The sequence below is a fragment of the Paramormyrops kingsleyae genome, chromosome 24 (assembly GCF_048594095.1).
Source record: "Paramormyrops kingsleyae isolate MSU_618 chromosome 24, PKINGS_0.4, whole genome shotgun sequence".
Lineage (NCBI taxonomy): Eukaryota > Metazoa > Chordata > Actinopteri > Osteoglossiformes > Mormyridae > Paramormyrops > Paramormyrops kingsleyae.
Genome location: NC_132820.1, coordinates 11,711,156 through 11,734,415, shown reverse-complemented (window position 1 = coordinate 11,734,415; position 23,260 = coordinate 11,711,156). Strand labels below are relative to the sequence as shown.

General features: G+C 47.1%; 1 long non-coding RNA gene across 5 annotated transcripts in view; it reads right to left on the bottom strand.

Annotated features, from left to right (window-relative positions):
- Positions 1-23,260, bottom strand: part of LOC111860760 (uncharacterized) — a 41,097-nt gene that overhangs the window by 5,688 nt on the left and 12,149 nt on the right. Inside the window, exons 2-5 of one of the 5 annotated variants that reach the window (XR_011985229.1) lie at positions 16,097-16,150; positions 7,702-7,809; positions 7,490-7,558; positions 6,837-6,890 (exon numbers count right to left, since the gene is read on the bottom strand). This is a non-coding gene — a long non-coding RNA (uncharacterized lncRNA). Of the gene's footprint in view, positions 1-6,836; positions 6,891-7,489; positions 7,559-7,701; positions 7,810-8,113; positions 8,163-16,096; positions 16,151-20,664; positions 20,907-23,260 lie in introns of those variants that run through there. The other 4 variants (XR_011985228.1, XR_002842089.2, XR_011985227.1 and 1 more) reach the window with 4 other exon arrangements.

Below are 23,260 nucleotides of genomic sequence, written 5' to 3'. Positions count from 1 at the left end.
ATCAGCACCTTATTATTTGTTTCCATTTACCCAACTCTAAAAACTATAGCCATCAGTGTGTTGGAGGGACCTCTAGTGGTGGAGGGTCAGTCCGACAGACTCATAAATAAATAAGTGAATCTCTCACAAAATGCCACCAGTCAGAGGGGAAACACAAGCTTCCCCAAGGCTAAAGTACAGTGGCAAGAAGCTGCAGAAGCATCTCACCACCTTCTCAGGAGAGCGACGCACCGACAGACACGGCACCCCGTCACGCTGCACAGAGGCACCCGGTCCACGACAGCCCGACTTCTGTCCTGTTCTGAGGTCAAAGGTCATGGCTGCGTCGACCCAAGAAATTGCCTGACGCATCACCCAGGATGCCCATGGGGTGTGTATGTATGTGTGTGTGTGTGTGTGTGTGTGTGTGTGTGGGGGGGGGGGGGGGCAGCCCCAGACAGATCAATGACCCCTCAGGCTGCTGTGTATATTTTGTTTATCTTTCTGCCAAGCTGCTCTTATAAATTTTCATCCCTGAGGGGCTGGGGGGGCTTGGGGGTGATTAAATACCCTAAAATACTCTGAAACCTAATACACCCATTTCCATGTGGTGTATTACTCATTATGTTTAATTTTATGTATGTATGTGTGTGTGTGTGTGTGTGTGTGTGCATAGAGTACCAGTCAAAAGTTTGGACGCACCTACCCATGGAATGGTTTATTTTTTAACTATTCTCTAAATTGTAGAGAATATATAATTATATATTATAAAGGCATCAAAACCATATGATAACATATATGGAATTATGCACTAACTGAAAAAGTATTAAGCAAAAGTATTAAAAAACAAATTCAATTTGTTTGGGGGGGGGCAGCTCTGTGGGTTGCCAGTTCAAATCCCACAGTTGTTAGTGCGACGCCACCATTGGGTCCTTGAATAACGCCCTTAAGCCTAATTCCTCTAGGGACTGGCTGACCCTACTGTCTCCCCCATGCTAGTTTCATCCCTGCTGGGCTGCTTTTCCAGCTGTCCTATATGCTATATGCTCCTCTAAAACCATTCAGCTGTGTTGGGGTCAGGTGACCAGGTCATGTGATGTGACACTCTGTCACTCTCCTTTCGTGGTGGCTTGGTGTGGCCAAACTTTTGTGTGTGTGCATATAAACAAGTAAATAATAATAATTATTATGAGGAGCTTCTTACATGAATGATTTAATATGAACACACAACAGCTGTGATGTGTTTTTCAGAGGCATTGTGGTCATGGTGACTCAGTGACTCAGACCTTTGCCTTGAGCCCCTGGTTCAATCAACCTGCTTTCTCTGGACCACGCATGTGAGCTCGAGGATCTATCAGCCAATGGGGGCACCATGGGCGCAGTTGGTGATCCCTGCAGAGCTAGGGGAAGGGGGGCTACAGACCCATGCACAAAACAGGCGTGGTTCATTAAATGACCTGCTCTTTAAACACAGTTAAGCTTGTTTAACCTACGTTCTCTCTCAGCAGCAATAAAAATACCTCAAGCCTAATAAGGGTACCTGTCGGAAAGCATAGGTGTGTCTATATGTGTGTTCGTGTCTGTACTGCTGAAGAATGACCCACATTCCTTAAAACGTAAAACAGGTTCTCATACTTAAAAAGCCAAGTCTTTTGAACTTAAAATTACGATCACTGCCCTTGATAAAACAAATCGAGGTAAGGGCTGCCTATATACTCCCTTGTGTGGGTTAAAAGATGAGCAGGGAAGATAATTTAAATCCTTGATAAGTTGTGAATGTTAAACTGTAATGTGAAGGTCTGCAAAGGCATTTCACCTTGAATGAATACAAAGACATCTGAGAACGGGAGTGTGACGGACAGTGAAGGAGACGCTCACCTCCATCTAGCAGTCTGCTCTTTCTCCTAGTCAAACTGAGTTTTTTTTTTCTTTGATCGCTGTTGCATAAACAGCAATTAAACCACAAAGAAAGCAGCCATTTTCCCCTTCCTGGTGCCCCCTCCAAATCTCCTGCCTGTGGTTGCTTACCCCCCACCTGCTATTATCTGGGATCAGGAAGTTCTGTGTATTTAGGCACATTTGTATATGTATGCAGTCACATGATTTTTCTGGCTTCCTACTTGTTCATTCGCTTATTATGAGCTCAGGGTACATTTCCCTACATCAGCAGTTTGATTTATTCTGGTTTTGAGTTGCCCTGGAATTCCTGCAACACAATTGTGTTAAATAAAACCTCAATCTTAAATGAGCCAGCAAGCACTACTTCTGGATTTAGTTGCTTGGATAGAGCTGTTTGGGGAATCCAGTGGTATCAGACCCATTTGACCCCAGAGCTAAGCAGTATACAGTGTGTTTGACCTGGATCTGTCAAAGAGCAAGTGTGAAATCTGCCCTATTTTTGCATCACAAATTGTCCAGAATTGTGCTGGTTGTATTCAGTACTCTGCCAGTTGTGTCTCACTCGTTACTCTCCTGGTAGTGTCCTGTTCAGTACTCTGCCAGTTGTGTCTCACTCGTTACTCTCCTGGTAGTGTCCTGTTTGGCACTCTCCTAGTAGTGTCCTGTTCAGTACTCTGCCAGTTGTGTCTCACTCGTTACTCTCCTGGTAGTGTCCTGTTTGGCACTCTCCTATTAGTGTCCTGTTCAGTGCTCTGCCAGTTGTGTCTCACTCGTTACTCTCCTGGTAGTGTCCTGTTTGGCACTCTCCTAGTAGTGTCCAGTTCAGTACTCTGCCAGTTGTGTCTCACTCGTTACTCCTCTGGTAGTGTCCTGTTTGGCACTCTCCTATTAGTGTCCCGTTCAGTACTCTGCCAGTTGTGTCTCACTCGTTACTCCTCTGGTAGTGTCCTGTTTGGCACTCTCCTAGTAATGTCCCGTTCAGTACTCTGCCAGTTGTGTCTCACTCGTTACTCTCCTGGTAGTGTCCTGTTTGGCACTCTCCTAGTAGTGTCCCGTTCAGTACTCTGCCAGTTGTGTCTCACTCGTTACTCTCCTGGTAGTGTCCTGTTTGGCACTCTCCTATTAGTGTCCCGTTCAGTACTCTGCCAGTTGTGTCTCACTCGTTACTCCTCTGGTAGTGTCCTGTTTGGCACTCTCCTAGTAATGTCCCGTTCAGTACTCTGCCAGTTGTGTCTCACTCGTTACTCTCCTGGTAGTGTCCTGTTTGGCACTCTCCTAGTAGTGTCCTGTTCAGTGCTCTGCCAGTTGTGTCTCACTCGTTACTCTCCTGGTAGTGTCCTGTTTGGCACTCTCCTAGTAGTGTCCTGTTCAGTACTCTGCCAGTTGTGTCTCACTCGTTACTCTCCTGGTAGTGTCCTGTTTGGCACTCTCCTAGTAGTGTCCTGTTCAGTGCTCTGCCAGTTGTGTCTCACTCGTTACTCTCCTGGTAGTGTCCTGTTTGGCACTCTCCTATTAGTGTCCTGTTCAGTACTCTGCCAGTTGTGTCTCACTCGTTACTCTCCTGGTAGTGTCCTGTTTGGCACTCTCCTAGTAGTGTCCTGTTCAGTACTCTGCCAGTTGTGTCTCACTCGTTACTCTCCTGGTAGTGTCCTGTTTGGCACTCTCCTATTAGTGTCCTGTTCAGTGCTCTGCCAGTTGTGTCTCACTCGTTACTCTCCTGGTAGTGTCCTGTTTGGCACTCTCCTAGTAGTGTCCTGTTCAGTACTCTGCCAGTTGTGTCTCACTCGTTACTCTCCTGGTAGTGTCCTGTTTGGCACTCTCCTATTAGTGTCCTGTTCAGTGCTCTGCCAGTTGTGTCTCACTCGTTACTCTCCTGGTAGTGTCCTGTTTGGCACTCTCCTATTAGTGTCCTGTTCAGTGCTCTGCCAGTTGTGTCTCACTCGTTACTCTCCTGGTAGTGTCCTGTTTGGCACTCTCCTAGTAGTGTCCTGTTCAGTGCTCTGCCAGTTGTGTCTCACTCGTTACTCTCCTGGTAGTGTCCTGTTTGGTACACTCCCACTTGCATTCTGCTCTGTTCTTTGCTAGTTGTGGCCTGCTCAATACCCTTCCAGTCGTGCCCATATCAATACTTTCCCACTTGTGCTCTGTTCGGTTCTCTCCCGTTTGTGTCCTGCTCGATAATCTCCTGATTATGTCCTGTTTAGTACTTTCCCGGGAGTGCCCTGTTCAGTACTCTCCCAATTGTGTCCTGCTTGGTACTCTCCCGATTGTATTGTGCTTAGTACATCCCCAACTGTGTCCCTCTAAGTACTCTTCCAGTTGTGTCCTGTTGAGTACTCTCCCGATTGTTTTCTGCTTGGTACTCGCCCAATTGTGACTTGCTCTGTACTTTCCCTGATTGTGTCCTGCTCTGTCCTCTCCCGATTGTGACCTGCACTGTACTCTCCCGATTGTGACCTGCACTGTACTCTCCCGATTGTGACCTGCACTGTACTCTCCCGATTGTGACCTGCACTGTACTCTCCTGATTGTGACCTGCTCTTTACTTTCCTGATTGTGTCCTTTTCAGTACTTTCCCGAACATCTGCTGCTCTGTACTTTCCAGATTGTGTCCTGCTTGGCACTTTTCCGGTTGTGTCTTGATTTTCTCATTCTTTCTGAAGTAGCTTCATTAGCTTATCGAATGCACACTGGTTCCTTCAAAAATGACTACTCAGTGTTCCATTTTGCCTAATGTACCCCCTTGGAAGAGGGTTGTACTTGCTCTCATCAGGTTTACATTTCCAAAACAAAAAAAAAAACATTTCTCAAAATGAGAATGCCACACATGACCTTCAAAGAAAGTCCACACAATAGCTCCCTTAATACCATGAGCCCCAGACAGTTTAGAAGTGGAACTGAAAGGCTGGGAAGCGTGTTTCTGGGAGCTTAACCAATTTCAGCGAGCAGGCTCCTGTGCTGTCAAGGCGATGAGCGCCTTCACAAATCAGCACAGAACTGACCCTGATGTATGTCTAGGCAGGCATCTCCTGAAAGATCCACACAGAGAACATGCCTTCTTCAAAAGCCAGTTTAATTTATCTAGGAGAAGGGAAATAAAATGCAGCAGAGAAAAAGAATCCAAAAATTCACATGGAGGATGGCGACAATGAGTTGACATTGAGTTATAGAGGGTGTGCTTATACTATACTGTATTGAGGCACTCTAGGGTGTGGTTTGCAGCTGTCAGTCTGGTCTGTGGCCCGAATTGCACCACGTCGCGGAACGCTGGGGGATTTGCAGAGGGGCTGGCTAATAGCTAAAAATGAACCATATATCTTCAGTCTTTGATGACTAATTACATCCGCTTATTGTGGTCGCATCAGAAAACAAAACGGAAACAGTTAAGGTTACGAAATCGCTGATAGATCTGCCAGCAAACCCTACCCAACCCATGAAGTTTTTGTAAGATGCAAACCAGTCCTCAGACATCCACACCTACTCAAGGGCACCCAGTTTCTTTTGGGAGTATCCGGCAACTTTCACATAAACTGCTACCAGTCATCTTCACCATCTCCTTGGCAGGGCCCCTCATCCAACACAGCTTCCACACATTATCCATTTTCACAGCCATCTACACAGGTTGCTGCTCTGTTTTCACTGATGTTAGAGGTCTTCCACCAAAACCGGTTCATTTCAGTGCTGGGCTGTTCACTCAGGCTGAACACCGACTGAATGTTTGAGCGACTGACGTTCAGCTTAACGACTCTTAACGGGCACCTCAAGTAACGCACCATGTTGCCTTGACGACTCGGGTGAGCCCCAGGGAAAGCTAGTGGGTTGTACAGTTAACTCCCTGGATGTGATTCTAAACCATACAACCTACTACCTCAACCCGGATGCGCACGGTCTCTGCAGAATTGCCTTTGCCGACAGAGACGGCTCACTCTCCAGTGCAATCTCCAGGACTAAATGGGACATTAAACAGTCGATAATTTATCTCAGTCAAAAATCCACCGCATAATTCTGAAACACTTTTTCATCCTACAAGTCCTTCTTTCCGGTAATAAAATGTATCTCTGTGATTCTGAGACATGGCTGCACCTAGAGTGAATTCTCTGACCTTGATGTCAGCTTTGCAGAAGACACAGAAAAAAATAACACACCAAAACGGCGGTATTCAAAAGGTGAAAATTGCTGTGCTGTGATATTTTCATAAAGATTCACTCAAATTTCGCATTTAAGGAGTAGGGTTTCAAAACAATACTGCAGGACATACGAGTCACTATCCTCTATTGATTCTGTCTGCAAATAGTAGCCAATGAAACATGTATTATATGCAGTTACATGCCAACAAACACCATTATTTGCAGCAATATTGAAATACGCAACAATAAATAAGAACAACTGAGTCTACAGACCTGATTTTGAGGGCAACCACTTCACATTTCTTGCAAATTTCTTCCGACTGGTTATGCACTTGTAACACACTTGACTGAGAGGGGGTGCATTAGTGTACATTCAACCACAAAGTTAAATAACAAACACTGCATAAGCAGGATTGGACGTGAATGGGGTGGTGGGGGGGGGGGGATAAGGATAAATGGTAACCGAGGAAACGAGCCGAGTCCCTGGGAGGCGGAATCCCTGGCCGACAGTCACCCTTGCCACAGAGACACTGACCCACAGAGCCAAGCTTGTGTCATTACAGTCACCACAAGTTCGGATCTACGGGTTCGTGACAAGTGGCCGTCTAGGCGTGGGGCAGGAGGCTCAGCTGACCTCACCAACGTTACCACATGTGCTTCTGTTGTCATGTGACTCAAAAAACAGTGAGTAAACTTGGAATTTCAGGACTGCCCATCCCTACCTAAATGGCCCATTCGGTACTGGTCACATGACTCCCCACAAATACACTCATCACTCAGGGTCAGCTTCAAAGTTGGGATACATGTAAATATAAATTATTTTCTCTTTACCTTCCAATCTGTTCTAGCAACATCTCTCAAGGGGCACACCACCCATGTCCAGCCCTGGAACAATTAGAGGAAAAAATAATTTACAATTAATGGAATACTCATCAAACGTGCCAATAATAGCATTTATGTGTGTCTATACTTAAAATTGAGTCCAAAATTAAGCTATGGACTGTCCCAAAGCTTAAATAGTGGTTTATTCTATCACGCCAACGCTGCTCTGTGGTTCAGCACTGACATATCAGGATCGACACCCCTTTATCCTATGAGCAGTTAAGTAAGAAGACCTCTGTCTGAACACGGAAAATACCCCAGGATGCAATGGGAGTTTGGAGTCTCTCTGCACGCTGTAACAGGTCATCGGCCGCCCCTGGCTCCCTTTAACCCCCCCGGAGGTTACCCCCCCGATGCACTCCTTCTACATCCTGAAGCAGAATGCTTCTGTTTAGTCATTTCCGACCGCGGTGAGAACTGCTGTGACTCCTGCAGTTCTTGGTGAGGCTTCATACTTAGCGTGGAAGTGGGGTGAGGTTGCGGGGACTATGGTGACCCTTGGTAGAAATATGGAATCACAGACAAAGTCGGGGGGGGGCATGATAGAATGTCTGCCTATTTTGGGCTACATGTGGCCCATCCACGTTGGCATCCAGACGTACCTGTATTTCACTGTTACTTCCCCCCCGGACATTTACTTGGTCGGTCCTCCCAGGGGGCAGACACTATGGCTATAATGAAGAGGAAGAGCACGGCCATCACTCCAAAGCTCGCCGATTGGCTAACAGCGGACATGGACGCGTGTCGGCCCCGCCCTGCACACGCTTAGCGACTCCCTCCAGCTTCCTGGTCACAGGAGGGTCACAAAACTTACAGCTTACGGGAATCAGCCTACAGCCCAGCTCCACACCAAGCTGCCATCATCCATCAATTTGGTCTGTCAATGGGGAGGCTGACAGGTCACCTCCTTTTCTGTGGACACCTAGAAGAGGAGGGAAGGGCTTCAGCCAATCCGGCGGACGTTGGGAGGACCAGGAAGGCCGAGCCGGACAAAGATTCTGAGAACCAGCGAGCAGAAGCTCCGATGATATGGAACTTTCTGAACTCCCTTGTTTTCGATTATGGAGGGAATCTGGTGCCGGTTTTTCGGATGCTCTGTGGGGGTAATTAAAAACCTGTATGATAACCATGATAACACTTCCCTTTGGCTGTGTGCCATTCATTCTGCCAGGGGAGAATAATGAAGATGAGAAATATGGGCACTGTAATCCTATTTCAGGAGATACCTGGAATGCAGATGGGTACAGATGATACTTATATTCTCTTCCATTCAGTCTAGAAAAAAATGAAACAATCACTAGTCTTCATATCACCGAGGATTCAGGACAAAATGAACAAAGGATTAGCTAGGATATGAATGTAAATATTAGGAGGGAAATATCGTTTTAAGAATAGAGACACGTTAATGGAAGATCAGGAGCTGGAGTGTGAGGTCGGCGAGGATGCTCTCTGAATTTATGTGACACAGGGGCGGGGGGGGGGCAGTCTAGGAATAGACTGGAAAAGGTCTGCGGTCCAGTATAACTGCGACTCTGCTCAGGAGGGGAAGGCTGACATGGGGGAAGTCGGCAGGCGGCCTCACGCGTTAGGGGGTGTAATTAGCGATCGAACGCAAGGCGCCGCAGTCTGGTGGCCCTTTGTCTTCCCCCGAAATTATGACCTTTTAGCGTCAATACAGATCTAGATAAACAAGGCCATGCTTAGGGAGTTAACCAGGGGCCAGTTCAGGGACCGATGAAAATACGTCAATATTAGACATCCGAGCAAGTGAGACAGGATGAAGCAAGACTGCCAGCCTCCTGACATATTTTGAGCTTCCCTGTGCCAAGCAGAGGGGTTTAGCGTGTGTCCTGGGTTCAGAGGCTGTGCTTCAGACTCCCAACTGTGCTTCACTCGTTTCTCACTCCAGGTTAGTGCATCGCCCACAGGAAGTTTTATAAACCTGCCTCTTCTGCTGTACGCAGTTCCAAGTATCTGGGTGCTTGAGCTCATGGCTTCAGACGCTGCCAGCAGAGCTGTTTCATGCGTAAGGATGCTTCCCACAATGCCCCACAGCCCAGGGGGGCCTTTGTTGGCTGTGTCCCTGTAACACCCGCTGAGACTGCTGTCTAAATATGCTACTGGCACACAGGGATGTAGTCAAACATTGAACAGACTTCCTTTGAGTCGTGTTTATCAAGCGGTTTCTTAGGCAGGTGCCAAACCATATATTCCTATCTGTGTTGTAGCTTGAAATAAACATCATACGGCTCAGAAGAAGAATTTAAAGGCTTTATTACAACAGAAAGGCATTAGGATCTCAGTGTTACTAAGCCAGGACTTACATCAGTTGAGAAAGACATTAAAAATCTATTTAAACATGCAGATTATGATTTGTAAATCTGTAACTGTAGCCTTGGACACTGTTACAATTAAATATCCCTGGAAACGCCATCAGTGATGTCTATTGCAGTGGGGCGAAGGCCGCCCAATCCCATCTCCAGCTGGAAGTTCGGCCCACAGATCCAGCGCCCTCTGGTGGAACCAGAGTGCATGAAGCTCCAAACAAGGTTGGATCTGCCGATGTGTGGATGAGTATTCGCCATGGAACATAATTGCGCAAAGTTGGACATCCGGATTCGCCCACAAAGGCAGCCCCCTCGCCATAAAAGTGCATTAGTTATTTTAATTGGCTTGTCCTCCATCTCCATCCTGGGTGAAGCCCATCACAGGTTGCATGGGCGGAGGTCTCCTGTTATTTCTGGAGGACTTAAGTGAGATGTCTGCCCTTCAGGCTCAGGCTCATCTGCATATCCAAACCAGCATCTAAAATGGGCCTCGGTCTCCCCAATGAGTTTTCGGCAATGCCCCTTTAAGATGCAGACTCCCCATTATGCCGATGAAAGGGATGGTCTACGGCGGAGATCAGAGCAAAAAGCCTCCGGCGTGTCAGCTGTCTCCCACGGTTGCCTGGCGATATCCGGCTGCCGTGCCGGGAGCTAGCCGGCCTTCCGAACACCAGCCGTGGGGATGAAGCGGGATCCGGGAATCTAGGAAAATCCGAAAAGCCCCCAGCCCGATGAGACCCGACCCAGATTCAACCGGAAGGAATGTCCAGGCTACAGAGTCGCTGCTTGTGTGACTGTTTAATTGAACCCGCGGTTCGGCTTTTAGGGTCACGTGCAAAACGGTAACCTGCAGCTGAACTGCGCCGCCAGCTTCCAGAATCTTCAGAGGAAGACGAGGATTCTGGGAGCCGGGAAGTTGCCAAGCCTCATGTGAGAATCTCAAAGATCTCTGCCCTTCAGGAACACATGACCTCTCTGATCTCCTCCCCGATCCTGGCAGATGGACGACTAGGCCGATCACTCACAGTGGGTGCTGAGCTCACCAGGTAAATACAGCACCCCCCTCCACCGCCACTCACCCCTCTCATGTTCTTCAAACTATTTCTTTTCCTTAAACCAAACCAATGAAGCTTCTGCTGGCTCCTGGTCCAAGATGACAAACAGTCGGCCGTGATGTAAACATCCAAGTGGGGGGAATGTTCCTGTAGCCCAGCGCTCCTGCAAAAGGCTACCCAGCGACGGGCTGGGCTAACGCTCCAGGCTCGCGCTTTCTTCGTCGGCTGGGTTCCTGTCAACTCGATAAGTAGCTGATGCTCATTTTGCAGAATCCGCTGCACGTGACACATCAAGGTCAAGATTCCTCAGCGAGGAAGGTGAGGATGGACCTTTTGAGTTACCGTAGCTATGAAACGCTTCAAAATGGCCTGCGGAGACATTTACTCATGGAGGTTTCTGGAGGTTTCACCCCCCAGTGACCCTGAGTAAATAGACCCAAACAATGTCGACGTTTAAAACAAACAAACAGGCATGTTCACGAGGAAGCAGTCACATGGATCACTGGGGGGGGGCAGGCTCAATCTGCACATAAAATCTGATAAACAACCCCCCCTCCCCACCCCGGCTCGCCTACACATCCAGGATCAGAGGTCAATGGAAGTCAGGGGAAGGTGCCCCAGGAGGGACCACCTCCCCCCTCCAAGACACACACACAAAACAGACAAGCAGAACAGAGACAGACCCCCCCCCACCATAAATGCGTAATGAAGATTCAGCACTACTGGGATGAAGGTTAACACATGGAGCCCAGATACACACACAGACACAGACACAGACAAACACACTCACAGACATCGACATAGACACAAAGAGACAGATACAGACACTCACAGACACTGACAAAGCCACACACAGACACGCTCACAGATACTGACACAGAAAGACATGAACACCGACACAGACAGACAGACACTGACACACACAGACACCGACATAGACGCATACAGACAAACACAGACATCAACAGACACACACAGACAGTGACAGACACACACTGATGCAGACACACAAAGATACCGATACAGACACACACAGACACTGACATAGACACACACAGACACTGACATGGACACACACAGACACAGACACACACAGACACTGACATAGACACACACAGACACTGACATAGACACACACAGACACTGACATAGACACACACAGACACAGACACACACAGACACTGACATAGACACACACAGACACTGACATAGACACACACAGACACTGACATAGACACACACAGACACAGACACACACAGACACTGACATAGACACACACAGACACTGACATAGACACACACAGACACTGACATAGACACACACAGACACAGACACACACAGACACTGACATAGACACACACAGACACTTACATAGACACACACAGACACAGACACACACAGACACTGACATAGACACACACAGACACTGACATAGACACACACAGACACTGACATAGACACACACAGACACAGACACACACAGACACTGACATAGACACACACAGACACAGACACCGATACAGACACCGACATAGACACAGATACACATAGACAACAACAAAGACAGACAGTGACACAGACAGACACAGATCATTGTGTTCAAACATGTGTCACATGTGATTGTGTCACACACCCCGCAGCCCAATCGGACTCTCCTGTACCCATTCAGTCACACACGTCGCCTGGCAGGCCTCCAATTGAGCCAGGCGCTTTTCCATCCCTTCCAGACCCCTGTCTGTCTCTGTTCCCAAATGTCAGCCCTTCATGTGGGCCACATGGGGAACCCAGAGTACCATCATGCTTCAGTTGGACAGCGAAAGCTTTTAAATGACATTTATGAAGACTGTAAAATTAATTTCATTAAGTAAGAGGCCTATCCCCAAAAGGGTGTCATGGTGAGGATTAATTCCACAAACGCAGAACACAAACATGCTGTTTTGCATCAACATTCCCTACCAAAAATCCTGAATGGGGGAAACTGTCGTCCTGGCAACAGGCTGCTCCGTAAGCGATGTGCATCTCCATGGTGTGTCTGGTGAATCCCGCTTGGGATAGTCTGGTGATCACGCGGTGCTCCAGCACAACGGAACGAGGACGGCGCCACGTTTTAATTAGAGGCACTTATGTCAGAGCCTCACGGAGACTTCAGGGGACAGAGCCGCACGGCGCGATGTTTATGGAGAGGCGGTCGATCGATTTTAATGAGGCGACCCACAGTGACGGAGTCTGGGAATAGCAGTGCCATGCAAAGCCACTGAACAAATGTGTGGTGTTAAGTAGCTGGATGGGCTTGTGCTGAGGGAGGGTGCTGGACTAACACCAGACCAGGCACAGTAAACAGGAACACAGCAGAAGCCTGTGCTAAGTTGTTCAGTGTTAAGTCGGTCAGTGTAAGTGTCCAGTATGAAGCTGACCAGTGTTAAGCACACTGGTGCTAAGGTGTCTAGTGTGAAGCTGGCTACTGTTAAGCTCGCCGGAATTATGATGATCAGTGTTAAAATGTCCACTGTTATGTCGATCGATGTTAAGCTGTCTCATTTTAATCTAATCAATGTTGAGCTGTCCAGTGTTAATTTAATGTTCAGCTGTCCAGTGTTAAGTATGCCACAATGTGCCTGCATCTAGCCCCTTGGTCCAGCACACCTCGTAATGGCATAACAAATGGATCTGGGAGCTGATTGGTAAACAAAGGTCAGCTGATCTGCTGGACCTTGGAGAGGACGGTGTTGTGACCATGTCCTAAGGAGAGCAGCTTGGAGATTAGCATCGTCAACACGGTTTTAATGAGCACGCCCTGTTGGAGGTGGCTGATTGGCTGTTCACAGGCTTAACACAGCATGATGTAGCAACTGGCAAACCTGCTGAAATCCTGCTAACCACAACCTGCCTACCCTAACCGTAACCATAAACCTAACTGGTGCTCACAGCCGGCCCAGTGGATCATGGTTCGTGGTTCCTCAGCTCCGGTTGACGAACGTGATGCTTGGTTCAGGTCTGTTGGTGTTCCAGCACCGGAAGCTGTTGCTCTGAGCTTGGAGGTGATTAAAGTGAAGTTGGGGTGTAGCGTGGTCACATCAAAAGAGCTCCCACAAAGTCACCCCCGACTGTGTTAAAGAGGCGTCTATCAGACCGGCCAGCTCTCCGCGACACGCCGGCCTATCCCGGTCTACCCCCCCCCCCCACCCCCACCCCGCTCACCGTAACCAAACCCCTCACTACCATCTTAAACAGCACCGGCAGACTCGCCGTGTGCCCAGCTGCCCCATGAAATTACCCCAATTAGCTCAAGGCTTCGGGTAAATACTTGAGATTTAATCCCTAATTAGGTTCCTAGAAGGCAATCAGCGGTAATTACACGGTAACATCCCGAAAGCCGGATCCATGAAGCCGAGGAGAGACGGAGTTTGAGAATTCCTGAAGAGGACCGTGAAATCATCTCAGCGGCATTCAGCTCACACGCAGAGCCGCTGTGGAACTCTGGCACGGTCTCTACCCTGCGGCCTCATTTTAGACGTTACGCTGTAGTCTGAGCGTCTCGTCTCGATTCGGCCAGTGGCGGAGGTTCTGTCCGGCTCGACGTTCCTCCTCCTCATCTGTTACTGGGTCGGGCAGTGAATTTCGGGCCTTAAGAGGCACATTATAACCGGTCCTACGGACCTCCGTGTCCTGGTGGGCTAATCGGGGCTAATCTGTGAAACAATGTTTACACAGAGACTGCAGGCCGCAGACTACGGACACAAGCGCTTGTGTTCAAAATGGCTTCCACTCTGGCGGCAGTCAAAATCGGTCACCAAGGTCTGCTGTCACCTTTGCCAGAATGTTTACTGCCACCGGTGCCTCTATGACTAGTCTTTACATCTGGGGGGGGGGACTCTGTTGTGTACAGCCTTCCACTGTATCATAAGCCTGGGTCCTCTTGATATCATAAAAAAAAGTTAACCTGCGCAAACCCATTCTCTCAATTTTCATTTTGCCTCAAAAACAGACATATGGAGCTCCTTTGACGACACACAGCTCGCTGAATCGAAGCGACTGATGTCCAGAAGGAGAGGATGTGGCCGTCTTGCTGGTGTGTGGGGGGGGTGTGTGGGGGTGGTGGGTGGGGTGGGAGGGGGGGTGGTGCCGTGTCACCGGGTCTATCAGCGGTGGGACGGTTAAATCCAGATTATAGGGCAAATGGAAGAAACCAGCTGCTGGCTGGCCAAAATATAAGCAAAGTCCGAGATAAAGATGTATACAAAACTGCTTTTAGCGGACGGCTGTATTAAACAACCCAACTGAAAAATGGGCGGGGCTGCCAACTTTGGTCAGCTGGCTGGAGCGAGATTTTCAGTTCGAGGCAAGTGTGCACACGCACATGCACACGCATCTACGTGTATGTAGCAGTTTGCAAATAGTCTGTAGGGTGTGCAAACTACCCCAGTGCTTTTGATGTAGCTAAGTCTAGGTTTGTAATGGAATAATATAGATTTACCGTGAGATTTCCTCGGTGTGCGTGAGAGTCTGAAAGCGTGAGCGTCACGCCAGATGTGCGAGAGCCGGCAGCCCTGGAAATGGGGAATATAAAATGTGAAACTGAGAGGGAAAGTTGCTCCTCCTGCCTGTTTATGTCTTTTTAAGTGTCCTTTTTACACTGGAATCACTGGTTTCCCAAAAAAAAAGCCGGCTGACACACTCGTGTGGGCGGAGCTTACAGTGCAGTGCAGTTTGGACCTTGTGCTTCGTCTTAATGCAGCTGGTCTCGTTCTCCCCACCTCTGGGCAGGGTCGGGCCTCAGGGCGTGTTTATTAAACCCAGGAATGTCTCACCTGGTAAAAGTGGCTATACTCATAGAGTACTGGGAGTATTTAGCAGGATAAAATTGTTATAAAGCGTTACTGAGGGTCGATCACGGCCTCTGTGAGTACAGAATGACACCCTAGGTGAGGATCTTAGCCCAATTCATCATTAATTTAATGATCTAGTCTCACTTACTAATTATTTCATAAATTTAGTCCAGGTAATAAATTAATGTTTTAATGAGTCTTAGCAGGTAAACTCTGCCACTATCTGATTGGATGTGAAAACTCGTGTACATGTTATATACAGTAACGCTTTACATTGACCGCACCTTCATAATGCATTCATAGAACATTCAGTGCACCTTCATAATGCATTCATAGAACATTCAGTGCACCTTCATAATGCATTCATAGAACATTCAGTGCACCTTCATAATGCATTCATAGAACATTCATAAGCAGCATGTAAGTATACCTTAACATGCTAACACACATTAACAGTTTGAATATACATTAATAATAAGCATTATATTATAATAACAAACATTATAATCATATAATGTCTGTTATTGATGTGTATTAAATCTGTTACGGTATGTTAGGATGTTATGGTATACTTACATGCTGCTTATGAATGTTCTATAAATGATATGAATGATCTGAATCATAAAGGCATTACGAAGGTGCAGGTGCCTCATTAATAGAGTATTACCATATTTACTGTACTATTTTAAACTACTGTAAATATAGAAAAACGCCCAGTTAATTAATGACACCCCCTATTAGTGCTCTGACCACACCGTGAAATATCAGGTGGCCGCCATCGGACGCCAGAGCAGAGCAACGACAGGAGGGGGGAGACAGAATTTAGTAACAACGGCGGCACACTGCGTACGTATTACGGAGCCGGGAACTAAACACGTGTTCAACATTAAAATACCCCTGTAGAAAAAAACCAGCAATACAGAGATTTTTTGGAGCATCTTTCAGCACCATTGGGGGTAAACATGAACAGAGGAAACACGGCGATTTTTCCGGTACTCACCGATGGGGTGTGGGGGGGGGTCTTATCTGTTTGAAGCCTCTAAACGTTTCCATCCTGTAAAAGAAAAATATATAAATTAAAATAACTACTAAATATCGTATTTTAAATATGTTTGTTTCCGAATATGCAATGATTTAAAAAAACAAAAAACAAAACTCGTTTTATTTATGTAAAAACGATAGGAATGACGTAACCGCGAAGTGAATAGCCTGTTAATGTCAGTGAGCAGTGAGCTGGTGGTGTCCGGCCTCATAAGCGTGCCGTCCAAGGTCATGGACAGACAGGGCGGGGTCTGTATTTATGGTGGAGCGGTTTGAAAAGTCACAACACTGATCTGACATAAATGTCCACCATTTATCACACCGTAAACGGAAACGCAGCAGGGCGGCTGAGCGCGGCGAGGGTCTCCATGTCCCGAGTTACTGAGGCTGGGCGGAGCTGAGCGAGCCTTTAGAGCGGCAGAATGTTCCGGAGAGATCCTTACAGCTACAGCACAACTTCTCACCAACACGCATCAAGACACTGTCCTGCCACAACGTCAGAGTATCCCTCCCTTCTCATCATCAAACAAACGTGCATATCGCATATATTCATATTCCCAGCTTAAGATTGGCTGAACCTGATTGGCCGCAACACGTTGCATTATGGATAAAGGGATGGTTGGGCCCCTTCTAGCCCCCAGAGGGGTGCCCCCCGCTAGGTCAACGGGCCCCCGGGTGCGTCCAGCAAAGCCCCCACCATACCATTGCCCCCATCCATTGTTCCCCATTAACTCATTACATTCGACACCGGGGGTCCACTGAGCAGCATGACTCTCTCCCTGGGGGGTATGGGGACCAACCTCTTAATACAGTGACACCCGCTGGGGCACGTGTGTGCTGTGTGCCTCTAACCCATGTCTGTGGGTGTCTGGTGCTGAGTTATTCCCACCATATTAAGATGCATTACATCCATATCCAAATGCTTATCTGGAAAGTTCCATGATCATACCCCCCCCCCCCCCCCCCCCAAGCAGAGCCCCGATCCATGAGGGATCTGCAGCGTTTTGACATTAAGTGCAAGACAACTGTTACGTTAGAGCGTTTAACCTCATTAGAGCTATTTATACACCAGGGCATCCTTTACGGAGGTGATTCGGGGTCTCGACGGGACACCTCTGATGTATGAGATCTGTACGACCTTCTGGAGTCCTTTGGCCAGGAGTCTGGGTGCTCAAACACTGCTAAGATGAAGAGAAACGAAAAACGAGATAAAACCAGGTAGGATGTAGGATGTAGGTGCAATGGATTCAAATTAAAGGGAAGGTATAGTGCCTTCATCTTAAAGGGAAGGTGCAATGTGTTCAGATTATATTTGCATGACACAGTCCAACCTGTACTGCAGTGAAAAACAAAGCAAGTATGAATACTGCTAAATGAGTTTCAAACTGGCATGTTCCCCAGAACAGCCATTCTGACGTGTCAACATTCCTGTGGACCAACAGGGGGCGACATCACAACAACGCCATCAAGTTCCAGCGGCAGGACGTGAAGTTAAACCAACAAGCAAAGATGAGGCTGATGAGGGGCTGCCTTGTAATGAAACCCACTTTGAAAAGATCATCTGGGAAAACAAATGAATCATCGCAAACCAGCTTTAGCACTGTCAGTTGCTCGCAGGCATTTCATTGGACAATTCATGGGGTTTCCCACAATGCACTTTCAGGAACTTCAGGAATGTGTCAAATACGCTGCGCGGTAGGATTGTAATGTTTTTACATTAAATACAACACAATCATCTCCCTTACTGGGGGGGCTGTTGCAGATGGTGGGTGGGTGGTGGTTGGGGTGCTGCTCCATCATCACACAATAGTATTACCATCAGATTACGCCCATTTGACAGATGACACTGGCCAGTCAAAATGCAGGGGGGGTCGCATTTGAATCTGAATGGCTCATCCTTGGGTGGTGGTGGTGGGGGGGGGTCAGCTTGCCTTGATGGAGCACTTCCTGGGTGCCTCATCGTGCCTGTTCACAGTCGTACCTCCATCCCTTAACGCAGATACTTTACTCAGACTGCTGCGGTAAGTATGAGCTCTATAATCAGCTGTGTGTAAAATACAGGTTTTATGGCTCGTGGGCCTGTGTGAGGACACACTGCAGATGAGGAGAGCTGAGGTACTGTGGCGGCGCCGAGCAGGATGCCATAAGACCGGGAGGCCCGTTTTATCACGCAGAGGGGAATGGAGAGACACCACACAGGACAGGACAATGAGGCTCAGCTCAGCCGAGTTCAAAGACGACATCAGAAAGAAGGGGACGCCGCCTAATTTCAGCAACCAAACCCATCGACCGAACACCAACAGCCAAAGTACGATTCCATCTCTTTGTAACAACCTGTTTTTAAATAAAGAGTGAACTGACCCGGTCTCCGTGCTGCTCGAAAAAGATCTAATCTGCGCAACGCAAAAACAATAGCAATACTCTTGTGCCATGGTATCATATATATCTGAGATTGGGGGTCATTTTTGCTTAGAAGCCTCATTTACTGACCTATAAACACCGAAATCACAGAGTAACCCAGAGGCCTGAAGTGCGTTATCACAGCGTCACTGTGGTGACAGTGCGTTACACACGCTGAGAATGACACAGTCACCGCCGCCACCAAGGCGCCCCCCCCGGCCGCTTAATCGCATCTCTTGACCCCGATCGGTACTGGTCTTGGAGTCGCCATGGAAACACCCCAATCATCATCGGGCCAGAAAAGGCCATCTATGCCCTTGGTCCTGTCAGGGCCTGTGTCATTCCAGCACCTTCTGTACCCAGCATGCACCACAACGTAGCACAGCAGCCCAAAAAGCCATCGCATATTCTAGGTTCCACATGTAAATATATCTACAATTCACTGTATAATCTGTATAAATATATCTACAATCCAGCTATGCATGTTTAACACATAAAAAAAAGTTATCAAAATCAGTCTCTTTTTGGCTTTTAATTCTTTAACATATGTAGCTCTTAAATGTGTCTGTAAAAATCATGTAAAACCAACAATAATGTTTTAATAGCCACCCCTCCTAAAAGAAGCCAGTTTCCCCCCCAGAATCTTAAACAAAGAGGGGCGTCAGACGCTGTGACCAAACCGAACCGCCACATCGCACTGTGACAAGATTTCCTCTCAACAATATCCTCTACGCAAAAAATATAGTTAGATATGCTAGAATTTCACTTCGGAAAAAAAAAACGATTGCATATATTTCATAGACAGACCCTCACACGTTTAAAAATTGTCTTCACAGATTTATATTTCTATATTGTTAAATTTAAGATAATTTTAACCGACAGACAAATGGAACATATACAATACAATTTTAAAATGGGGTAAATAAAACATCTGTTAAATCACAGCAAACATTAAAAATTATAACAAAGGTTGTGAAGTAACCTGACCTGCCACTGATTTATTATTATTATTATTATTATTATTATTATTATAATAAGCAAGCCCTGCCCCCACCCCTTTAGCACCCCCACATCAGCGTCCGCTTTTCTGATTTGCATTAATCCATCCGAGGCCCAGATCAGGTGTGTGAGGGCAAAGCCTCTTTCCCACGGTCCGAGAGCTAAAGCCAGACCCCCACCACCATCATAGAAGACGGCCATCTGCTCTATTCGACTATTGGGGTGGGCTTGGAGGGCAAACACCGGATCCAAGAACAGATTTAGCGTTCCAGCGGACCCCCCCCCCCCATGCAGTGACCGCAGCTCGCTTCCCGTTCCCCTCCTGTAACTTTCCACGCCTCGAGTTTCCGATTCAGAAGAAGACTGATGTTCCTCGCTCGGATCCCACCGCGACGTGTCACACCGACAACGCCGGACCGCGGCTCACCAACGTCTGACGTGTCATTCGCACGCTCGCGCACATTCCGGAACGCTCTGACGGCCACGCCGGGCATCGTGCGATTCCTCACGGCTAGACGAGCATTTTGAGTCCCGGTGTTGTTTCACAGTCTAAGCGTTTATTTTTAACTACTGCTGAGTCGACCGACAATTCTATCACCGAGAGATGCCATGTTAAAAATGATTCACATATAAATATTAAATAATAATAATAAGAAGAAGAATTCTAGTGTTTGAAATGAGCTTGATGTCTGAATGCGGTGAAAGTCGCATGGAGATCCGGCGACACGTCACACCCTGAGGCCACAGGCGGGCATGCTTGTGTGACCCGACTGTATGAATATCCCTCAAACAAGCGGCAGGAAGTTCCCTGCATCAGTCTTTCCCAGCAGTGTGCGCCCTCATCGGTCCGATCGAGAACCCCGTAAACAAAGCTCACGGCAGCTGGAAAGATGCAGCTTTCATGCACTGTCAGACTTATAATACCAGTGGAAAATTGAAGCCAGGCCCGAATCCTAATTAAAACGGCATTCCCAGGGACGCGCCTCGAACAATGGGGTCCTCACAGCCCCCCACACCCCCCCCCCTTCAAAATTGTAACACGTGAGGCAAGAGACGTGGATTCATCCAGAAAAAAAGCACATGCCCAACCCGGCAACGGCGAAAGAAACAATGCGAGATGAAGAGTACCTTCCGGAATGAAGCGGCTCTCACTCCGAACAAGGGATGGGGTCTCGCTCTCATGTTGATCATGTGACGGGAGCTCTTCCAATCTCCTCTGGCTCTCCACCCCTTCCCGCAAACTGTCTTGAGCTGAGGTTTTATTTCACATCCGTTGTATGAGGAAGGGGGGGCCCGAATGCGCCATGCAGCCCTGGAACAGGACGACGAGAGCCGCCCCCCCCCCCCCCCCCGCCCCGACAACCGGATCCTCATGCTCGACCTGTAACCATGGAAGCGGCCGTCCTCCGTGGCTTCCTTACCTCCTGGTAGCTCAGGCCCACTCCAATCGAGGCAGGGTTGGGGGGGGGGAGCCAGCGGGGGGGGGGGGGCGGACTCCTCCCCACCCTATCTGAAGTCCACTTCTCTTTGGAGGGTCAGAGGGTATAGCTGTCCAGTGAGTCTGGGGTCTAGACTGAGTTGAAAGAGTAGCCTTAAGGTAATTATTGGTGTCTGTACGACTACAGACTTCGGTGTGTGTGTGTGGGGGGGGGGCTGTTTGCGTGTGTTGAGAGGGTGGGGCGTCGGGACCCATATTCAAAAAAACAGCGTCTGATTCATGCCATTGTGCTTTTCACACTCATCGATCTGCCAGCGCATGTGTTAATCGGACAACTTAGCGGGCCTCTGCCCCCCCAGACCTTCACTGGGGGGATTGGGGCGGGGGGGGGGGGGGGGGGGGGGCCGCTGACCTTCCTCACCCCGTCCACCAGGTCACGTCTCACCCATCCTGCTTTTTTTTCTGTTCACTGTCTGCACCCTCCTCTGTAAGTAACCTTTACATAAATGTCATCCATAGTTTTTAAATATCAAGAAATGTTCTTTAAGCAGAGAAATATTCTACAGTTTAATGACCGAATTCGTCAAATTGTTAGAACCTAAGACATTTTTTACCTTATTGTTCTCGTTGCCAGGACTCTTTCCCATGAATTAATATTCCTCTTTAAAATTCTTACCAGAAATACATTTCTTCATCAAACACAATAGGATTCATAAAAATAATGGCAACAGATGCTAAATCTCATATAAACACTGTCATTTATATTGTTTTCTGGCTTTTTTGACTGACTGCTTCAAAATAAATAAATGTCAAATGTTAATTTGAAGGTTTTCAATAATATGTTAAATAAACCTTTAACTTTGCAGATTTAAATTATTCAGTAAATAGTAACTTATTCTTCAACCATAGGGTTTTATTATAATATACACATGAAAATGTACAAACCTAAACACAGTCAAAAATATAATTTATTATTTCCCAGCGATCAGCTAGGATTGTTAATGTTTATATGCTTTGATCTGAAGTATAAGAAAACCTACATAATAAATAATTGGTAACAAGGACTGAAAACACAAAGTATCGGTAAGACTCAGGCCAATTAAGTTAATTAACAGAAACGCTTTAAAAGCTAAGGTCAAGATGAAGGCAGACAAAAGCCCAGACAGGGTGGAACTCCTGTGGACCGTGCTGACCCCCAGGGCAGCGATGCGTTGGGGGCGGCCGCCCTGTCACACTCTGCCGGCCGCGTCTCGCCCAAACGCCGCTTTGTGTCTGGCGTCGATGCAGAGAGGGGACGGCTGAGCGAGCGGACCGGAGGTCACTACGATTACGGCCATTAATATATAAAAAAGTGACCAATTGACATTGTAATCTTGGTTTTTTTTTCATTGAACATTGAAAAAACATTGAAAAAACACATAAAATTATTTTGCTGTTTTAGCTGTTACATCATATTGTTGTTGCCAAATTTCATTAAATCTCTGACCCCATTGCAAAACTGAAAAAAAAACTTAAAAATGATGCGGTTGCAGAAACGGTGCTTTAGGGAGATGTTAAGTTTACACTATATGATTTATTTACATCTTTGCTAAAATAGTAAATATAGCCTACAGTTTAGTAAATGCAAACATGTCATTTTAGTATACATTTACTTTAAATATACGTTATTGTGCTAGAACATTTGCACCACTTCAACAGCTGTAATTGCCAATAATGTTACAGTTTAAACTTTCCGAAACTATGCAGAAAATCGATATTAATGCTGTGGATAAAAATGCGGTGTAAAAAAAGCAAACGAGCACAACATTTGGATGCAACATTTGAAACGCTGGCGTCTCATGCTGTGTTAATGCTGATCGTCCTTGCAGGGAGAGGGAGACGCTCGGGTAAAAGGACAACCAGACAGAAGTCAAGCAAATTCAAAGGCGGCTGATGCTAAAAGATCACTGGAGTGAAAAGATCGGCAGCATTGTTCTCCAGAAAAGGAGCGACGGCCGAGAGAAACTTTAGCATCCAGTGTGTAGCATCAGCATCAAAGGCAAAATGAGCGCGCGAAAACCCGAATATTTAAGAATATAAAAATGACGTTTGCGCCAAAACCGAAGGGTAATACTGTGTTAATGTGACGTCGGAGTTGATATGGACCAAAGAAATGGGAAGTTATGTGATTATTACTATTATTATTATTATTATTATTATTATTATTATTATTTCAGTTTTGGACGTCGTTTGAGAGAGACTGCACACTGGCGAATGAATTGTGTAATTATAAAAGGTGTCCCCGTT